The sequence below is a fragment of the Phyllobates terribilis genome, unplaced genomic scaffold (genome assembly GCF_046119375.1).
Source record: "Phyllobates terribilis strain yellow unplaced genomic scaffold, ASM4611937v1 Scaffold_3__8_contigs__length_932513732, whole genome shotgun sequence".
NCBI lineage: Eukaryota > Metazoa > Chordata > Amphibia > Anura > Dendrobatidae > Phyllobates > Phyllobates terribilis.
Window position 1 is genome coordinate 526,697,771 of NW_027362763.1, and position 16,569 is coordinate 526,714,339.

General features: G+C 39.7%; 1 protein-coding gene across 9 annotated transcripts in view; it reads left to right on the top strand.

Annotated features, from left to right (window-relative positions):
• The first annotated feature begins 238 nt into the window (after window positions 1-238).
• Window positions 239-16,569, top strand: part of EYA4 (EYA transcriptional coactivator and phosphatase 4) — a 563,063-nt gene continuing 546,732 nt past the window's right edge. For 4 of the 9 annotated variants that reach the window (XM_073671267.1, XM_073671275.1, XM_073671271.1 and 1 more), the window contains exon 1: window positions 241-937. The gene's annotated coding sequence lies outside the window, so the exon portion shown is untranslated. Of the gene's footprint in view, window positions 938-16,569 lie in introns of all 9 variants that reach the window. The other 5 variants (XM_073671270.1, XM_073671274.1, XM_073671277.1 and 2 more) reach the window with 3 other exon arrangements.

Consider the following 16,569-nt stretch of genomic DNA (forward strand, 5'->3'; position numbering starts at 1 on the left):
ACATGCATTGTTTTCCATAGTGTGTGCATTATTGTTTTGAATTGTCTCTAGTTGTGAATATCTACATGTGTAAAGTTATATGGGCTTTTAATCTAAGATCCGAGGAAGGCCACATTTAGCTTTCAACAGTTCTAAGTGTCCTTACAAGCAATTCATTTTCAGCTGTTTGATACGATTGTTAAAACTTCTTTGCAGTGAAGTTTCTTGAAGGAATAGTAATGCACATCAGACTGAATTTTATTTCCATTTCCGCACTGGCATCTAGTGGAGAGGAAAGAAAGGTAAATGTTCTACAATAACGTTCTACAGATAAAATGACTTATTTGTATCACACGGCTGCAGATGTGAGCACACAAGAACATATAGCAGTGTAAAGAGCAGGGCAGAGAGCTGTGCACTGTCACAGGCTGGTAATGTGAGAGACCATCAGTAGAAAAAGAAGCAGAAAGGGGGAAGGAGGGCGAGAGAATTCCTGAGGACTTGTACTTGGTGTGCTGCACTCAGACTCTGTGTGGGAAGAAAAAACACCAGTGTAAACCTGACCAGAAGGAACTACTCTACTTAAACACATGCTACACACAGCAAAGGAGCCAATGACAACCGGCAGCTATCTCCTCTGAAGACCAACATGAGCTCATCAGAGTCTTCAACACCAGCAGAAACACCTCTGTGCTGAGCAGCATTTCACGTGGGATTCTACCCAAACCCTTGAGTTCTCAGTGGTCTCTTTCCTTCTGATAACTTTATGTTCTGCAATCTTCTTGAAGTGAATACTGCTGGAGTAGAACTGGAGCTGCTGCTCTTCTGATTGCTTATGTGATCTGAAACTGTTGCATAGGGGAAAGTCACTCTCAGTAGTGGGAACTTGAACTTCAAGGAGCCACCTCCAGTAACTGTCAGGAGGAGCAAGGATAAGGTAGCAGGATTGTAACAGAAGGTGAGTTATTCTATCCCAGACTAGCTCTCGTCCAGCAAAAGAAAACTAGAAAATGTGCTGGTTGCTATCAGATCACCAGTTATGGGTGGTGTGTGGGTTAAGGGATCAATCAGTGACAGAAGTCTGGGAAGGAGCCTCCTAATGTCAAGAAGGAAAAGTTTTAGGGGGAGGTGTCCTGTTTGTTTGGGGTCATCTCTGCCTCCTGTGCTTTTTTTCTTTTTAAATCACAGCATTGTGTTTCTCACTGTACTATTCTGCTGTATTACCACTTTGCGCAGTTTAATAAAGGAAGTTGTTGTCAATGATATTACTATGGTTAATGGAATTTCATAGGAACTTTTACACTTATATCTCATAGGTTTAGTATTCTATAGATTTAATTTTAGTTTAAGATATGTTATAGTTTATTCATTTATAATTCTTATTTTAAACTAAAATATATTATTATTTTATTACATTCCCATTATAGTGTTAAGTATTTTGTTTTTCAAGGAATTGCAATAAAAATGATGATATATATATATCTATGCAGATATACATAATATATGTTTTACATATTTACATGTACTTCTGTTAACGACACACTTCAATACCTATAGATATATATATTTTAAATTGTATCCCATGTTGTTAACAGAAGTATACGTTACCATAAAAAATGCATATATACATTATTTTCATATATATATATATTAGACATGTATCATAACACATATATATATATATATATATATATATATATATATATACACAGACACACACACACATATATATATATATATATATATATATATATATATATGTATATATTATAACCCTTTTTGCTGTTCTCCTTTGGATTCTTTCCTAAATGTCTGAGGCTTCCTCTTCCTTGATAGAGACACTAAGCATTGCTCCTGGCTCTTGTGTTTTGGTATGGAGACAGTTCCACGTGGAGACTGTGTGTGTATGTGTTTGCATTCGATCAGTGTGAAGGCAACAAGATTCTCTGTTTTCAAACCAAATGGGCTTTCGGCCATATGTTTGCCGATCTGGCCGTCTTTCTCAGCTCTTCGAAAACTTGATACCCTAAGAAAAATGCTTTAGCTTGAATTTCACACATTGGCCCTAAATACTTAACACTTCTGCTTGTCACATCATTGTACTTTCAATAATAAACACTTTATTATCAAATACCATGAGGATACACAGATGGAGTTGTTTTTAGATTTTTGTACAATTTAGCAATTAACATTATTTCTTTCACTTTTTAAGAGATACCGTTCAGAATAGTTTGGATTATGTATGCGATTTCTTTATCTAGTTACAGCACATATAACTATAAAAATATTAACAGTAGCAGAAATTATTAATAATGCAAACAATACATAGAAAAACATTAATAAAACATCATTAATCTAAAATATTGTGCAGAAAACGAGCACTAAATAAAACTGAATATTAAAGTTATTCGTGCAGCGTTATTATACGCTACAGACAATAATATGGCCTTTGGCAGAAGTAGGAAAAATTGATTAATGATAACAGGCAGTTACATTAGTGTGATATAGTTCCTATATAAGTTACTATTTATACAGGTGAATAAAATTGATTGCATTTAGTGCATGGCCTTCATATAAAAATTATATAATTATGTATTTGTGATATTAGGTAATTTTGTGTTGTGACTTTTTTTTACACAAAGGTATTAATTATTATACTAAACAGTGGTGTCGTCCTTCCTTTTTTTCATTATAGTAATATTTTGGCATTACTCCATACAAGTACTGTACTTATTTAGTATCTCACTTGTATCAATGTGGTCAATTGTGGTCTTTTTATACACTTTGTGTTTTGATCAAATTTTATGCAATCTTGCAATTAATTTATATTTATGTGTAGTATTGTCTGTAGATCTACAATACATGGTACAAATAATACAAGCTAAAATATAATTATTATTACCATAATGATATTTCTCTACCATCACCATGTTGTCTATCTATTATAGAACAGGGAATATACTAATAATAATAATAATAATAATAATAATTGTATGCTTATTCTGGCAAGTGAACATATAAAATATTATATAGTGTAAACCCCAATTTAATTATGATCTATAAAATGCGAGTGTCAGTAAATGTTGAAGGTTCATGTTAAGGATCAGAATGGCCTGTTCGTCAGAGAGAGATTGTCTCATTCTGCATGATGCCTGAATAGCTGTGATGCATTCAGCATACTTCTGTGTTGCAGCTGCTGATCGTATTTCATAGAACTGGTAAAGCACTTAAAAACTAAAATTAGGCACTGTCTGGTTGTAAATATTTCAGATTGCAACATGAAGAACTAAACAGGGAGGCTTTCCCAATGAAGCAGAATATGTCAGGTTCTAGCTGCTTCTATAATTGTTTTTGTGAGGCCATTTCATGTCTACACTAAAACATGCTGTTACCTAGAAATGTACTTTTAAGTGAATTTATAGGGATTTTAAAGTCACTGCTTTCATTGCTTCTACACAAATATTACCGATAAACCCGTAGTCATTTACAAGATCTTACTGATACAAAATATTCATATTATTGCAATAAATCATTCAATTATACATAACTTTTTGTCACTCTGTTGTTTTCTGTTGTGTTTATTGCTTTGCTTTTGGGGAATCCTATAGTCATTAATATAATAAAGCAACCCTATTCCCTTTATTTTATTAAAAGGCCTAAGCATTTTCAAACCATAATTATTATTTTTTAAATTATAATTATATATTTCTTTTTTTTTTACTTTATTTAGTGTATTATTAGTCACTAATGTACAATATACAGTTTATTGGTTTATTGTAGAGTGTTGTCCCTATTGTTACTATTTGCAGTTACATATCTACATAGGGTACTATTATAGCTGGAAAATGCAGCGTTAAATAGATTTACAGGGCTTCCTAATCAGTCCCTTTTCATATTTTACATATAATACTTTTTCAGAATTTTTGCCATCCTCAGTGAAACAAAATCCTATAAATTAAAAAAAAAAAACGCAGATGAACAGGCTCTTAGACTAAATAATTATTCTCGCTCATCAATGAAAGCTTTAAAGGGCACTTGGTTGAGGTTCTTGCACTTCTCATGTTATGGTTTCTAAATCTGAAAAAGTGTAAAATAAACTAAAACAAGATTAACATTTTGGAAGTTTGTTAGAGACAATTCTATGCGCTGTGTAGGTTCTCAGGGGCTCGCTGCTCTCTTGAAACCACATTTTGTCACAAGGGATGTGATATAAATGAGCCTGACTGTAACCTTTCATGTCATTGAAATGTGCTAATTGATCGCAGAGACCCTGACAGAATAGCATAGTTTGATATTTGAAACCTTTCAGCATTGGCATGGCTCTGTTGCCCCAGAGATTTCGGGGCAAGGTTTCGCCGATGAAGTAAAATATTTTACTACTGTTGAAGTGCAAAGGAAAGGAGCTTATGAAAAATAAACATTATTAATGTAGGTGAACATACTCTGATACTATTTGCGGACAGCTCTCTATTTTGATTGGCATACACTTTTTCTGAAAATTTACTTTTTAATGTTAATTTGCTTTTACAGACACAGAAGTCTATTTAGAAATTACTTATTTTTTATCATATATCATAGTATCTGGCTATGCGACAGATGTACATTTTGGTTAACTCAGATCGATTTTTTTTCTAATTTGTAGGTGCCAAATACCTGATATCGATGTTTTGTTAATAAAATGTAGTCAGTATCGTAAAGAAATACTGCAATTAATAATTATATTAATTATTAAATATAATTAATTATAAACTATTTTATTCTAGGTTTTTTAAAAAAAAAACACAAAATGTCAAAACATAATTTTAGTAAATATTGCGACGCTCATAACTCAAATAAATTTTGAGCTAAATTGTAAAAGTTGCAAAATTATGTTTGCACATGCAGAATACTGTAAGGTGATGAATGTATGTATATTAATGTATGTGATCATTGTCATTTTCGTTTAACATTGATTATACGCTCACAAATTATGCTAATGCAATTAAGCAAATAACAGAAAAAATATACCCCCTCCCAAGAAAAACTGGTGTTTGCTTCAACATAGGTATGGTAGTAAGGTAGCTATACTCATATGTGATAATGGAGTGTGACAGAATTGCATGAACTTCTATATACCCGCGTGTATGCTGTGTAAGTGGAGCAAAGTTTATCAAACGGACTATTTACATGCGGCAAAAATAACGACCTGTGACTACGTCATGTAATGTATCAGATGGGTTTGTGCCCTGCCTCTCTCGATATACATTTTCTATGATTTAACATTTTGGCATTAATTACAGCCAAAGTCAATGTAAATACAATCTAATCTATAAAGTAATATGATTATATTACATTGCATATTCGTGCAGTGATGATTTTGTAGAACGATTATGTCACATGAATTAAATGGCACTTATGTATGTTATGGTTGCAACATAACCATTTTCTTAAAAAAAGTTTGAAAATATATATTTATTTTAACTTTATAAACTTAAATTCATAGGATACATTTGGGTTGGGTGTTATTGTCTAAGAAATTTCCCAGGACAGATTGCTGTATTGCATTTAGTTTTTTTATTTATTTTGTTTTTTTCTGAAATTAATAATGCTACATTAGGAATGTGACATCCATGCATGTCCATGCACAGTTTTAATGTCAGGGCACTGTCAAATCACAAGACCATAATTGTTATAAATTAGATTTTTGCTGCTTATATTGCCTGCAGTGTGCAGGTTTATGCATGTGGACTATGGTTTCTTAGTGAAGCAAATTCACTCAATGTGCCAACAGCTGTCAAACACTGAACTAGACATTTAGAGACACTTAAGCCACGTTCACACGTTCAGTATTTGGTCAGTTTTTTATCTCAGTATTTGTAAGCCAAAACCAGGAGTGGGTGATAAATACAGAAGTGGTGACGTGTTTCTATTATACTTTTCCTCTGATTGTTCCACCCCTGATTTCGGATTACAAATACTGATGTAAAAAACTAACCAAATACTGAACATGTGAACATGGTTTTTTAGGACTACTTTCCCTATTATGCATTCTTTGCTTAATGATATTATCAATTACAATTACATTTTTGGTTTTTGAAACTTCATCTCCAAGGATGTAATGAGTAACCATGGAGTCCCGTAGCAAAACTTATGTTGGGCCTTTTCTCAAAAGAACAAGAAAGATGTATGATTTTTTCGCTCTCCAAAAGGTCTCCCATGTTATTTCCCATTTTTTTGGCTTTCATCATCCATCGCTATCTTCAAGTGGACTTTACTTTTTTGGGGGCCTTGTAGCACCTGCTATGTCAGCTACACATGATTAGAATTGATCAAATCACAAAGATTCGAAGTAGCTAAATTCCATGGATTTTACAGGGAAATTCAAATTGCATTGAACTTATTTACTGTGAATTGATTGTTCCTTTTTATGGTCTGGAGTCTCTCCAGACCCCAGACCACAATAAACAGAGGATGTGAAAAAAAAAACAATATTCACCTCTCCGCTCGCCAATCCAACCATTAAACTGTCCGTCTGCTCCTGGAGCCTGTCATCTGTTTCTCCATGACTCTTTCTCCTCACAAACATCCTCTTTAGCATGTTTTACTCTATGCTGGGTCTTCAGAGTGACTAGGCCTCTGATGTCACTGTGTGCCATGTCGTAACATCATGATATTACAATGTGCGTTGCTGAAGACATATTCAGTGTACAGTAACATCAGAGGCCTCCTAGGTGCCAGAATACCCAGCATAGAGTAAAACAGGCCAAACAGGATGCGGGTGATGGAGGAAGACAAAAAGAAGAGTCCCGGAGGACCGGTCTGCCGGGGCAGCAAGACAGGTGTGCGGTGAGGTGTTATTCTTTTTTTTTTTTTTAACCTTTTGCCAGCCCTCTACAGTTCATCAAAATGGTGAACACAGCTAGAGCCATATTGCTGAATTCACGAGGCGAAAATGACAAAAAAAAATTGCTTTCTGGAGAAATCATTTTTTGTGAGATTGAAGGAGAATTAACTTTCCACTCAAATACATTTGCTCATCTCCATTCATGATTATGCAAATATTATGTTGATCTTGTCACAGTATGTTGTCAAACAGAAAGGTTGCTAGGAACATGAGGATTATGTATTTCAGTGACAATTATGGCTTCTGTCACAACCATCAGTACATTGTACAACCATCAATAGTACATTTCCAAAACTATCAAATGTCATTGTTTTGTTCCCCTATAATATTTTGCATGGGAATATATCACATGTAAGATAAAATGAAGCATCATCCACAAACCTTTCCCAATAATATCTGTAGGGATACACTCTCTTTGGCAGACAGTAGCATACACAGGCAATGCCTCTCATCCAACAAGGCAAGGTTTATTGTCTCCATAAACTTCCACAGGACTCAAAACAAGAAAGCAGTCTTATTCGGCACAAATGTAAATAAAAGGAAAACAGCCCATACACTGGGGGACAATGTCCAGCAATGCAGCAATATTAAATCAAAGTCCAGCTCATTCAGAAAGTGGCCAAGTCTGTAAAACACTAGAGGGCTCTCCTCCTCCCAAATGCAGACATCTCTGAGAAAACTCAGCTGCAATAAATAGGATCTGGAAAACCTGGACTGGATCATTGGGAGCGACCCTTCCCTTCTAAGCTCTTATGGTCATTCCTAATAGCCTAAAATCTGGTCCCATTAAAAACTTCTCAGTAACCTTCTGTTGCTGGCACCTTTCATCTGCCGGACTTACCTCACCAAAGCTAACCACCTCAGTGACACATAGCTTAGGACCTTACCAGCTGCTTTTCTACACATCATAGCTTAAATATCAGCATTGATTATGGCCAATCCAAGTAAGATAGTCCACACCATACCACAATATTACTGTCAGCATGATTCAATGTCTTAAACAAGCCACAATAAAAAGTGACAGTAATGTATCACTGCTCCCGTTTGCCTTGGATGGGTGCCTCTATTCTGCTTTCTCTGTTTAAGCATTTGCCACAGACAACACACACTGTCTCTTAAGCCTCATTCAGAGCCATTTTTGACATACGTGTTCTATCTGTGGTTTTCAAGGTTAGAACACGTATCCATTATAGTCTAGGGGGCTATGTCCGCGTGTTTTTTGTGGAAAGTGTATCTGTGCAAAATCAGGGAGACATGTCCATTTTTTATTGGCATCACAAAGTAGCAATACAAGTATATGGGTCCAGGAAAATCGAGAACAGCACACAGATGGCATCAGTTTGAAGTCCGTGTGCCATTCCTGATAACGTTGAATTGGTAGAAGAAGATTTATAATTTATTTATTATCCTATACATGAAAAATACTGCAGAACACTTCTGATAAAACCACTGACCAAACACTGATGAAACTCGGATACTAAACACTGATGACACTTGTCCCACTTTTTTGATTACGTGAACTAACATTGAGGTCTGAATGGGGCAATAAGCTTACTATGAAAACCTTCAGATGCCTAACATCCTCAAAAAGCAAAGTATCTCATAAGGCTTTAATACACATCAGTATTTTTGATCAGTATTTGTATGCCAAAACCAGGGGTTTCTACAAAACACAGAACAGTTTTCGTTCTTTTATTAGGCTATGTGCCCACGATGCAGAAATAAAGCAGAAAATTTCTGCAGCATTTCTGCATCTCCCTGGCAGAAAAAACGCATGCAGATTGTGCATGCGTTTTTCCTGCAGAATACATGCGGATTCACATGCGTATCCACATGCGTTAACGCATGTGTTTCCGCATGCAGACTGACAAGCACTTTCCAGGCGATAGCATCACTTGGAAAGTGCTTGACAACTAGGTCACACTATATAAATCTATGCAAACAGCATGGATTTATACAGTGTGACCGTAAAAATAAAAAAATAAAAGCTATACTTTCCTCTGATGCCGCCGCGTGTGCCGTCGCGCTCCTTCCTGGTTCCTTCCAGGCTTGCCGGCATCTCGCGAGACAGCCTGCGGTCTCATGACCGCGACGTCATCTCAGGTCCTGGAAGGAGAAGCGCTGCAGGGGCCGCCGGACAGGTGAATATAATCTTTATTTATTATTTTATTCTTTTTTTCACAGGTATAATGGTACCCAGGTCTGGATGAGAGTCTCCTCTCCTCCAGACTTGGGTACCATACGCACATTGAACCGCATAAAATCCGCTTGTACATATGTACAGACACGGATTCTATGCGTCTCAATGCAAGTCAATGGCGGCGCTTCCGCAAAATTAATGAACATGCTGCGGATTTATGAGCGCTGCAGAAACGCTGCGGAAAAATCCGCAGCATGTGCATTGACATTGCGGAATGCCATTGGGGACCATGGGGTGCGGATTACAATGCGCTTTGATGCGTTTCCGCTGCGGAAATTCCGCAGCATAAATGCATGAAAAACGCATCGTGTGCACGCAGCCTTATAGTTTCTCTCTGTAAGTTAAAATCCTGGTTTTGGCATTTGGCAAACACTGATAAAAATACTGACCAAATACTGACTTGTGAATAAGCCCTAAGACAAAGTCTTTTGATCTCAATCTACACTAATGCCAGGAAAACCATGAGTGTAAAAGGACACATTGCGTGGTTCCGGATTATTTTGCTACTGACTTTATTACACTCACTATGCTGATTCTAGTTTCAGAACATTAAAAATCATAGATGATGCCTGACTAGTTTCACCTCCCAGAATTGCCACTTTCTTTTGTGGTTCTGTAAGATATTGATTAAAGGGGTCATCCGGGACTTACTGTACATATTGATGACCTATCCCAGAGTCATAAATATGTATGTCCCAAAAAAAACCTTAATGAATACAGACTGATTTTTTTTAGAATAATGTGGTAGACTATCCTACTTGAATAGAATCAATGCTGATATTTAAGCTGTGATATATATTTTGAAAAGATTTGTTGATATTTTCTTTTTATGGTATATATGACTTTATTAATGCTATTTTTATGGAATATTACAGGGGAAAATTAGAATAGCAATGAATAACTCTGGGAACCTACTTGAACTCCATTACTTATCCATATGTGGAGAATGGATTTATCCTATTGTAACTTAGCGGATAAACTTTGCACTACTTATTAAAATATATATAGGCACACTGTGGCATCATCCCTAACCCCTATGTGGCTGCAATGTGATATTATAATTACAGTTATTTCCTGCTTGTATTGCTGACTATACAGAAGGGCGTTGGGGCATCACTAGGAAAGAGAAGAAGGAAGAATTAATTGTTAGTGCAGATTAGTTTCCCTCTCATTAGCCGTCTCTCTTGTTTGCATTTAATGCACAAAGTTCACCCAAAGCAGAAGGGAACAGAAATGCTATGCTGTTTTTTTAGAAAGGACATGACATAAAGAAAAATATATACCTAATACAGTAATAAATCATAGGGTGAGCTCTGTGAAGAAACATTATATTAAAAAAATCATTTGAGTTGACAGACTTGATCTCTGTGGGCAGAGACATAACTAAAAGCTCCTATACCCCAGTGAAAATTCTGTAACAAGGGCCGCCCAAGGCTACCATGTGCCATTTATAATACTAATGTTTTGTTTTATTGCCCTCTGTCTCTCCCACGGCCAGGTGTGATAGCTACATTTTCAGCACTATTGCTCCCCTTCCTCATGTGTATTGACTTTAAAAGTCCTTTATACAAATATTGAATTAGTAAATTAAAATTTGATTTCAATTTATTTTTATTGATGTGCAGTAATTGAATAGACAAGACCAGTGTGGACAGAATCTTAGGGTCCTGCAAAAAAAATAAAATAAATAAATAATAAAGTAACATATATTTACATTACTTTATTCTTTAGTTTTTGAAATCAGTTTGTTTCAAATGTAAGAAAAATTAAGTTTAGAAAGCTACAAAAGGTGATGATAAAAACATTATTGAGAGACCAGCTTCACTTGTGCATGTTTGGTTAAACTACAGTATAACTAGAGATGGGCAAACCCGAACTGTAAAGTTCGGGGTCCATACCAAACACCTACTGTTTGGGCACCGACCCCGAATGTGGACTTCACCAGGAAGTCCATGTTACTGTTTGGGTTCAGCACCCCAAACGCACTGTCATCTGCATGACAGCATGAGAAACACCGGCGTATCTGATTGGTTTTAAAATTAATACCACGGGTCAGAGCGCTGCGGTTTCAATGCTGTCAGATGACATTGTGGGAAAGGGGGGCCCGAAAATCGGGTGTTCACCATGCTTTCATGTGCATGACAGCGCAGGAAACACTGCCTATGATCGGTGGTAAGATTAATACCACCAGTCAGAGGGCTTCGGTTCCCACGCTGTCAGATGACAGTGTGAGCCAGCAGATGTGACCAGAGTTAAAAAGTTTACCTCCGGTCACAGGCATTGGCAGATGGGACTACAACACCCATCAGCCTATGCCTGCTGTCACAGATAAAAGCAAGGGCAGGCACGGCTGATGGGAGTATTTGTCTGTCAGTGCCTGTGCTATAAATAAATAAAAAATACCTGCAACCCTCAGCTGTCAGCTTTAGACAGGTTATATATCAAGTATAGAGGGGTCCCCACGCCGTTTTTTAAATTAACTAAATAAATAATTTAAAAAAAAGGTGTGGGGTCCTCCCCATTTTTGACAACTTGCCAAGCTAAAGCAGTCAGCTGGGGGTTGGTATTCTCAGGCTGGTAATATTTGTGGGGTTGATATCCTATACTATATCCTATACTAATCCTATAGTTGTACTGTAAATAAAAACAAACACCCACATGTAATTTTCATGGGTAATTGTCATGCTAGGTATGGGAAGCACCCATCATACGACGAGGAGAAAAGGAGAGGAAGCCCAGCAACTAGGAAAAGGGAGAATGGAGACTCCTAGTTAAATCTTACTACACCCTGGCTTCCCTATTGCCAAGCAGGATACCTTAGCCCTGACTGACCCTGGAGCTAGGCCCTAGGTAGGAAGGGGGAAGGGTGAGCACTAGTCAACCCCACTGCAACTAAAGACAAACAAGATAAACAGACAAGGGGATACACTTAGCTTTGAGAAGACACCAGAGCGATCATGACAACGATCCAAGAAGAAACAAGTTGACTGCTAGAACTCCAGACCAGGACAGAGGAATATACTTCTATCATCAGTGATTCTCTGGAGAGACTGGGTGTTATTTAAAGGTCCAGCAAGGGTGTGTTAATTAGCTGCAAAAAGTGGAGCTCACTGCTGGGTCATAGAGAGGGAAGTATGGTGAAAGGATCAAGAAGGTGTCTGCACCTTCTACAGCCGGATCCAGAATGACTGTCTGTCACACCTGACACACCCGTGACAGTAATTTTCATAACTACTACTAGTACAGGGAAATTACTAGCCAGTGAAAGGGCCATTAGCTTAAAATGTTCCCTGGCTATTAATAACAACTCACAGATGTTTGATTAGCCTTTACTGGCTAGATTACAGGGGGACCCCATAAAATCTAACCAGCAAAGGCTAAACAGACAGCTGTGAGCTGATATTAATAGTCAGGGAAGGGGCCATTGATGTTGGCCTCCATCGAGGCTAATAATATCAGCCCTCAGCGGCCCCAAAAATTGTGCTAAATGTACCAAATCTGGCACTTAGCCTTGCTCTTCCCACTTGTCCTGTGGTGGTAGCAAGTGGGGTAATAAGGTTGGGGTTCCTTTCAGCCTTGTATTGGAAGCTAACATGAAGCCCAGGTTAGTAATGGAGAGGGACACCCCCATTACTAAACCCATAGTCAAATTGTAAAAAAAAAACACCCAGAATAAAGTACTTTATTTGAAATAATGACACAGATTCCTTTATTTATGATTCTTTATTTACACATTTAATTTTACCTAACAGCCACTCCACTGAAGCCAATGTCTTATGTAAAAAAAACAAAAATAAAAAACAACAATATCCCTCACCTGTCCAAAGTTTAGTTCCACACCGTAAGCCAAGTCTGGGATAAATTGTTTTCAACCTGGACAGTGCCAAGATGCGACCGTCCCCGCTGTAAAGCACTGAGGAATGCACGTACCTGCTGCCAGCTCAGCCTTAGTGACTAGCAGTGACATCACAGAGTTCACCAATGGTCATTGAGGCTGCGTTCCCAGCGGGACAATGAACACTGGTAACCTCAGAGAGATCACCACTAGCGGCCCGGCTAGGAACGCAGCTTCAATGACTGGCGGTAAATTGAAGGCCTGCTATTTAAAACTGTGGTTCTCTGTCAGACATATCACCTATAGTGTTCCAAAATCAGACATTTCTTCCATTTTCATTTTGTTGCGGTGTGTCGGTCAAGCTATTCATACTAGGTCTCTGTGTAGAATAATATTAGTAAATTACTGGCCTGCTATTTAAAATCGTTATTCTCTGTCAGACGTATCACATATAACTGCATTCCAAAATCAGCCATTTCTCGTGAATGTGGAAAATATTGTCCTCCATTTAAAATGGGCAAGGTGCGTGGAAGGGACGGGGAAGTGCATGTTATGGTGATGGTGCATGCAGAGGCCAAGGTCGATGATGTGGCCATGGGCAATCTGAAATTGTGCCACAACAAACAACCACATCTTGTCACTCGACCTTTCTGTCCAAATTACTAGGGGACCGCAGAACACCACTATTGAACACAGAGCAGTGTAAAAAGGTTGTTGGTTGGATAGCAGATAATGCTTCCAGTCACTTTACTACCACCACCACCATCACCCTGTCTTCCACACGGTCAAGTCTCAGTAGCCGTGAGTGTAGAACGCATATTCCTCACCCTGATCCTCCTTCCTCCCACCATGCCTAGTGCCCAGAGACAACTGATCCCACACTTGGACACTCAGAAGAGCTGTTCACTTTTCCATTTGTAGATTCGGGCCTCTCGCCCAGCCAGCTTCAAGCGAGTAAAGAGGAGAACGCTTGTAGCAATGCCCAAATAATGGAGCAGCTATGGTCACACAAAGGTGACAATGGGAAAGTGAAATTACTGTCGCAAGAGGTGGATGATGATGAGACACAATTGCCAGAAAGTCAGGAGGAGGACCAGGATGCGCAATTGGAAGATGAGGTGGTGGATAATATAGTAACTCCCCCAACCTGGCAGAGGGACAAACAGAGTGCGGACAGCAGCATACAGGGGGAGGGAGGCATAGCAACACAACAGACAGGAAGAAGCAGCATGGTGGCCGCAGACACAAGGCGGGAAAGCGTTCCTCATAACGCCAACACAACGGAAGTTGCCAGTACAACTGTTAGGTCTTCCCGAATTGCAGATAACCCCAAAAAGGCCATTTGCACCACCTGCCAAGCCAGAATCCGTAGAGGTGTCAAAACAGGCAGCCTGACCACCACCACCATGATCAGGCACATGGCAGCAAAGCACCCGACTAAGTGGGCCAAATCCCAGGGTCCAGAAACAGTGTCTGTGGGTGACACCACTACTTGTTCCACTGTTGTGCGTGCACGCCAATCCCCTGTCAATGGTCGTGCCCATGCCAAGATGCCTCCCGCCCTGAACCTGTTGTTGAACACTCTCAACTAGCACCATCAGCAAGCACGTCCACATCCTTGTCCCAGCGCAGTGTTCAGTTGTCCCTACCCCAGTCCTTGGAACGCAAGCGCAAATACGCAGCCAATGTCCCAATGGCCACACTACTAAATTCACACATTTCACGAATGCTTGCACTCGAAATGTTGCCTTTTAGGCTCGTGGAGAAGGAAGCTTTCCACAACCTGATGGCGGCGGCCATCCCTCGGTACTCGGCCCCCAGCCCCCATTATTTCTACCAGTGTGTCGTCCCCACATTACACGAGTACATGTCCCACAACATTAGACGTGACCTCAACAATGCAGTTACTGGGAAAGTCCACCTAACCACGGACACGTGGACAAGTGCTTGTGGGCTGGGATGGTGCATCTTGCTGACAGCACACTGGGTTAATATAGTGGAAGCCTGGACCCAGTCGGACCTTGGGATGGAACACGTTCTCCCGACACTGAGGATTACGGGCCCAGGGTCAATCAGGGTTGCCCCCACATTCTACAGCTCCAGCACTTCCTCCTCTTCAGCCTCCTTCTCCAAAATGACCACATCAGTCGCAAGCTGGAAGCACTGCAGCACTGCCTCGGCCAAGCGGCAACAGGCTGTGCTGAAGCTAATATGCTTAGCTGACAAACCGCACAACGCTGAAGAGATGTGGACAGCTCTGAAAGAGCAGGCAGATCTGTGGCTGATACTGCTGACCCTACAGCAAGGCATGGTCGTGTGTGACAATGGCCGGAACATGATGGCAGCTCTGAGGCGAGGCGAGCTCACTCACGTACCATGTCTGGCCTATGTGTTTAACCTCGTGTTTCAGTGGTTTTTCAAAACCTACCCGGATCTGCCAGATCTGCTTGTCAAAGTACGCTGCCTGTGTGCCCATTTTAGAAAGTCAGCTACAGCTTCCACCGCTCTTGCCGTGCTTCAGCAGCGTTTGCAGTTTCCAGCTCGCCGACTGATCTGTGATGTCCCCACGCATTGGATCTCTACATTGCAGATGTTGGGAAGGGTTTGTGAGCAGAAGAGGGCAGTTGCTGACTACCAGAATCAACAAGGCCGTCTATATTTTTTCAGACTCCACACATAAGACCTCAGGAGTGGACATGAATGTCAGACAAATGTACCATCCTCCAAAACTTTGAGGACTCCACCAAGATGGTGAGCGGTGAAGACGCCATAATTAGTGTCACCATCCCGCTTCTCTGTCTTCTGAAACGCTCTCTGCTCACAATTAAAGAGGATGCATAGCAGGCGGAGTATGATGAGATGGAGCAAGGAACCATACAGGGTGATTCCATACAGCCCAGCCTCATCTCATCCTAACGTGGATTGGGTGACAATGAGGAAGAGGAGGAGGAGGAGGAAGATCAATAGCTAGTTTCCTGCGCTATAGACGGTACTACCTGCACAGCTGTCATACCCTCTGTTCAGCATGGATGGCCTGAGGACAGGGAGAAGGAGGAACAGGAGGAGGAGGAGAGCATGGTCAGTCTTTCTGTTGGGAAGGACACAGAAGTCTTGCCTCTTTGCAGTTTGGCACACATGGCTGAGTTTATGTTACGCTGCCTTTCCTGTTAACCCTCGCGTTGTCCAAATTTTGGGTGACAGTCATTATTGGTTGGTGACACTTCTAGACCCACGCTACAAGAAGAACTTTCTGTCTCTTATTCTCGTGCAGGACAGGCCTAATAAAATGGGGCAGTATGAGAAGGCCCTTGTTGCAGAATTATTAAAAAAATTCACATCTGAAAACGCTGGCGGCAGAGGTCACAGTTCGTTGGACAACCAAGGAGTATTGATGAGCGAGTATGTTTGGTTAACCCTTTCGCCGAGTATACTTGGCCGTGCACCGAGTATTTATAGAATGCTCGGGCTTTAAGTTTTCGTCGCTCCGTGAACATGATTTGCAACTGTTTGACAGATTTAATACATGTGAGGAATGCTGGAAAAACAGGCATTCCTCACATGTATTAAATCTGTCAAACAGTCGCAAATCATGTTCAAGGAGCGACGAAAACTTAGAGCCCGAGCATTCTATAAATACTCGGTGCTCGGCCGAGTATACTCGGCGAAAGTGTT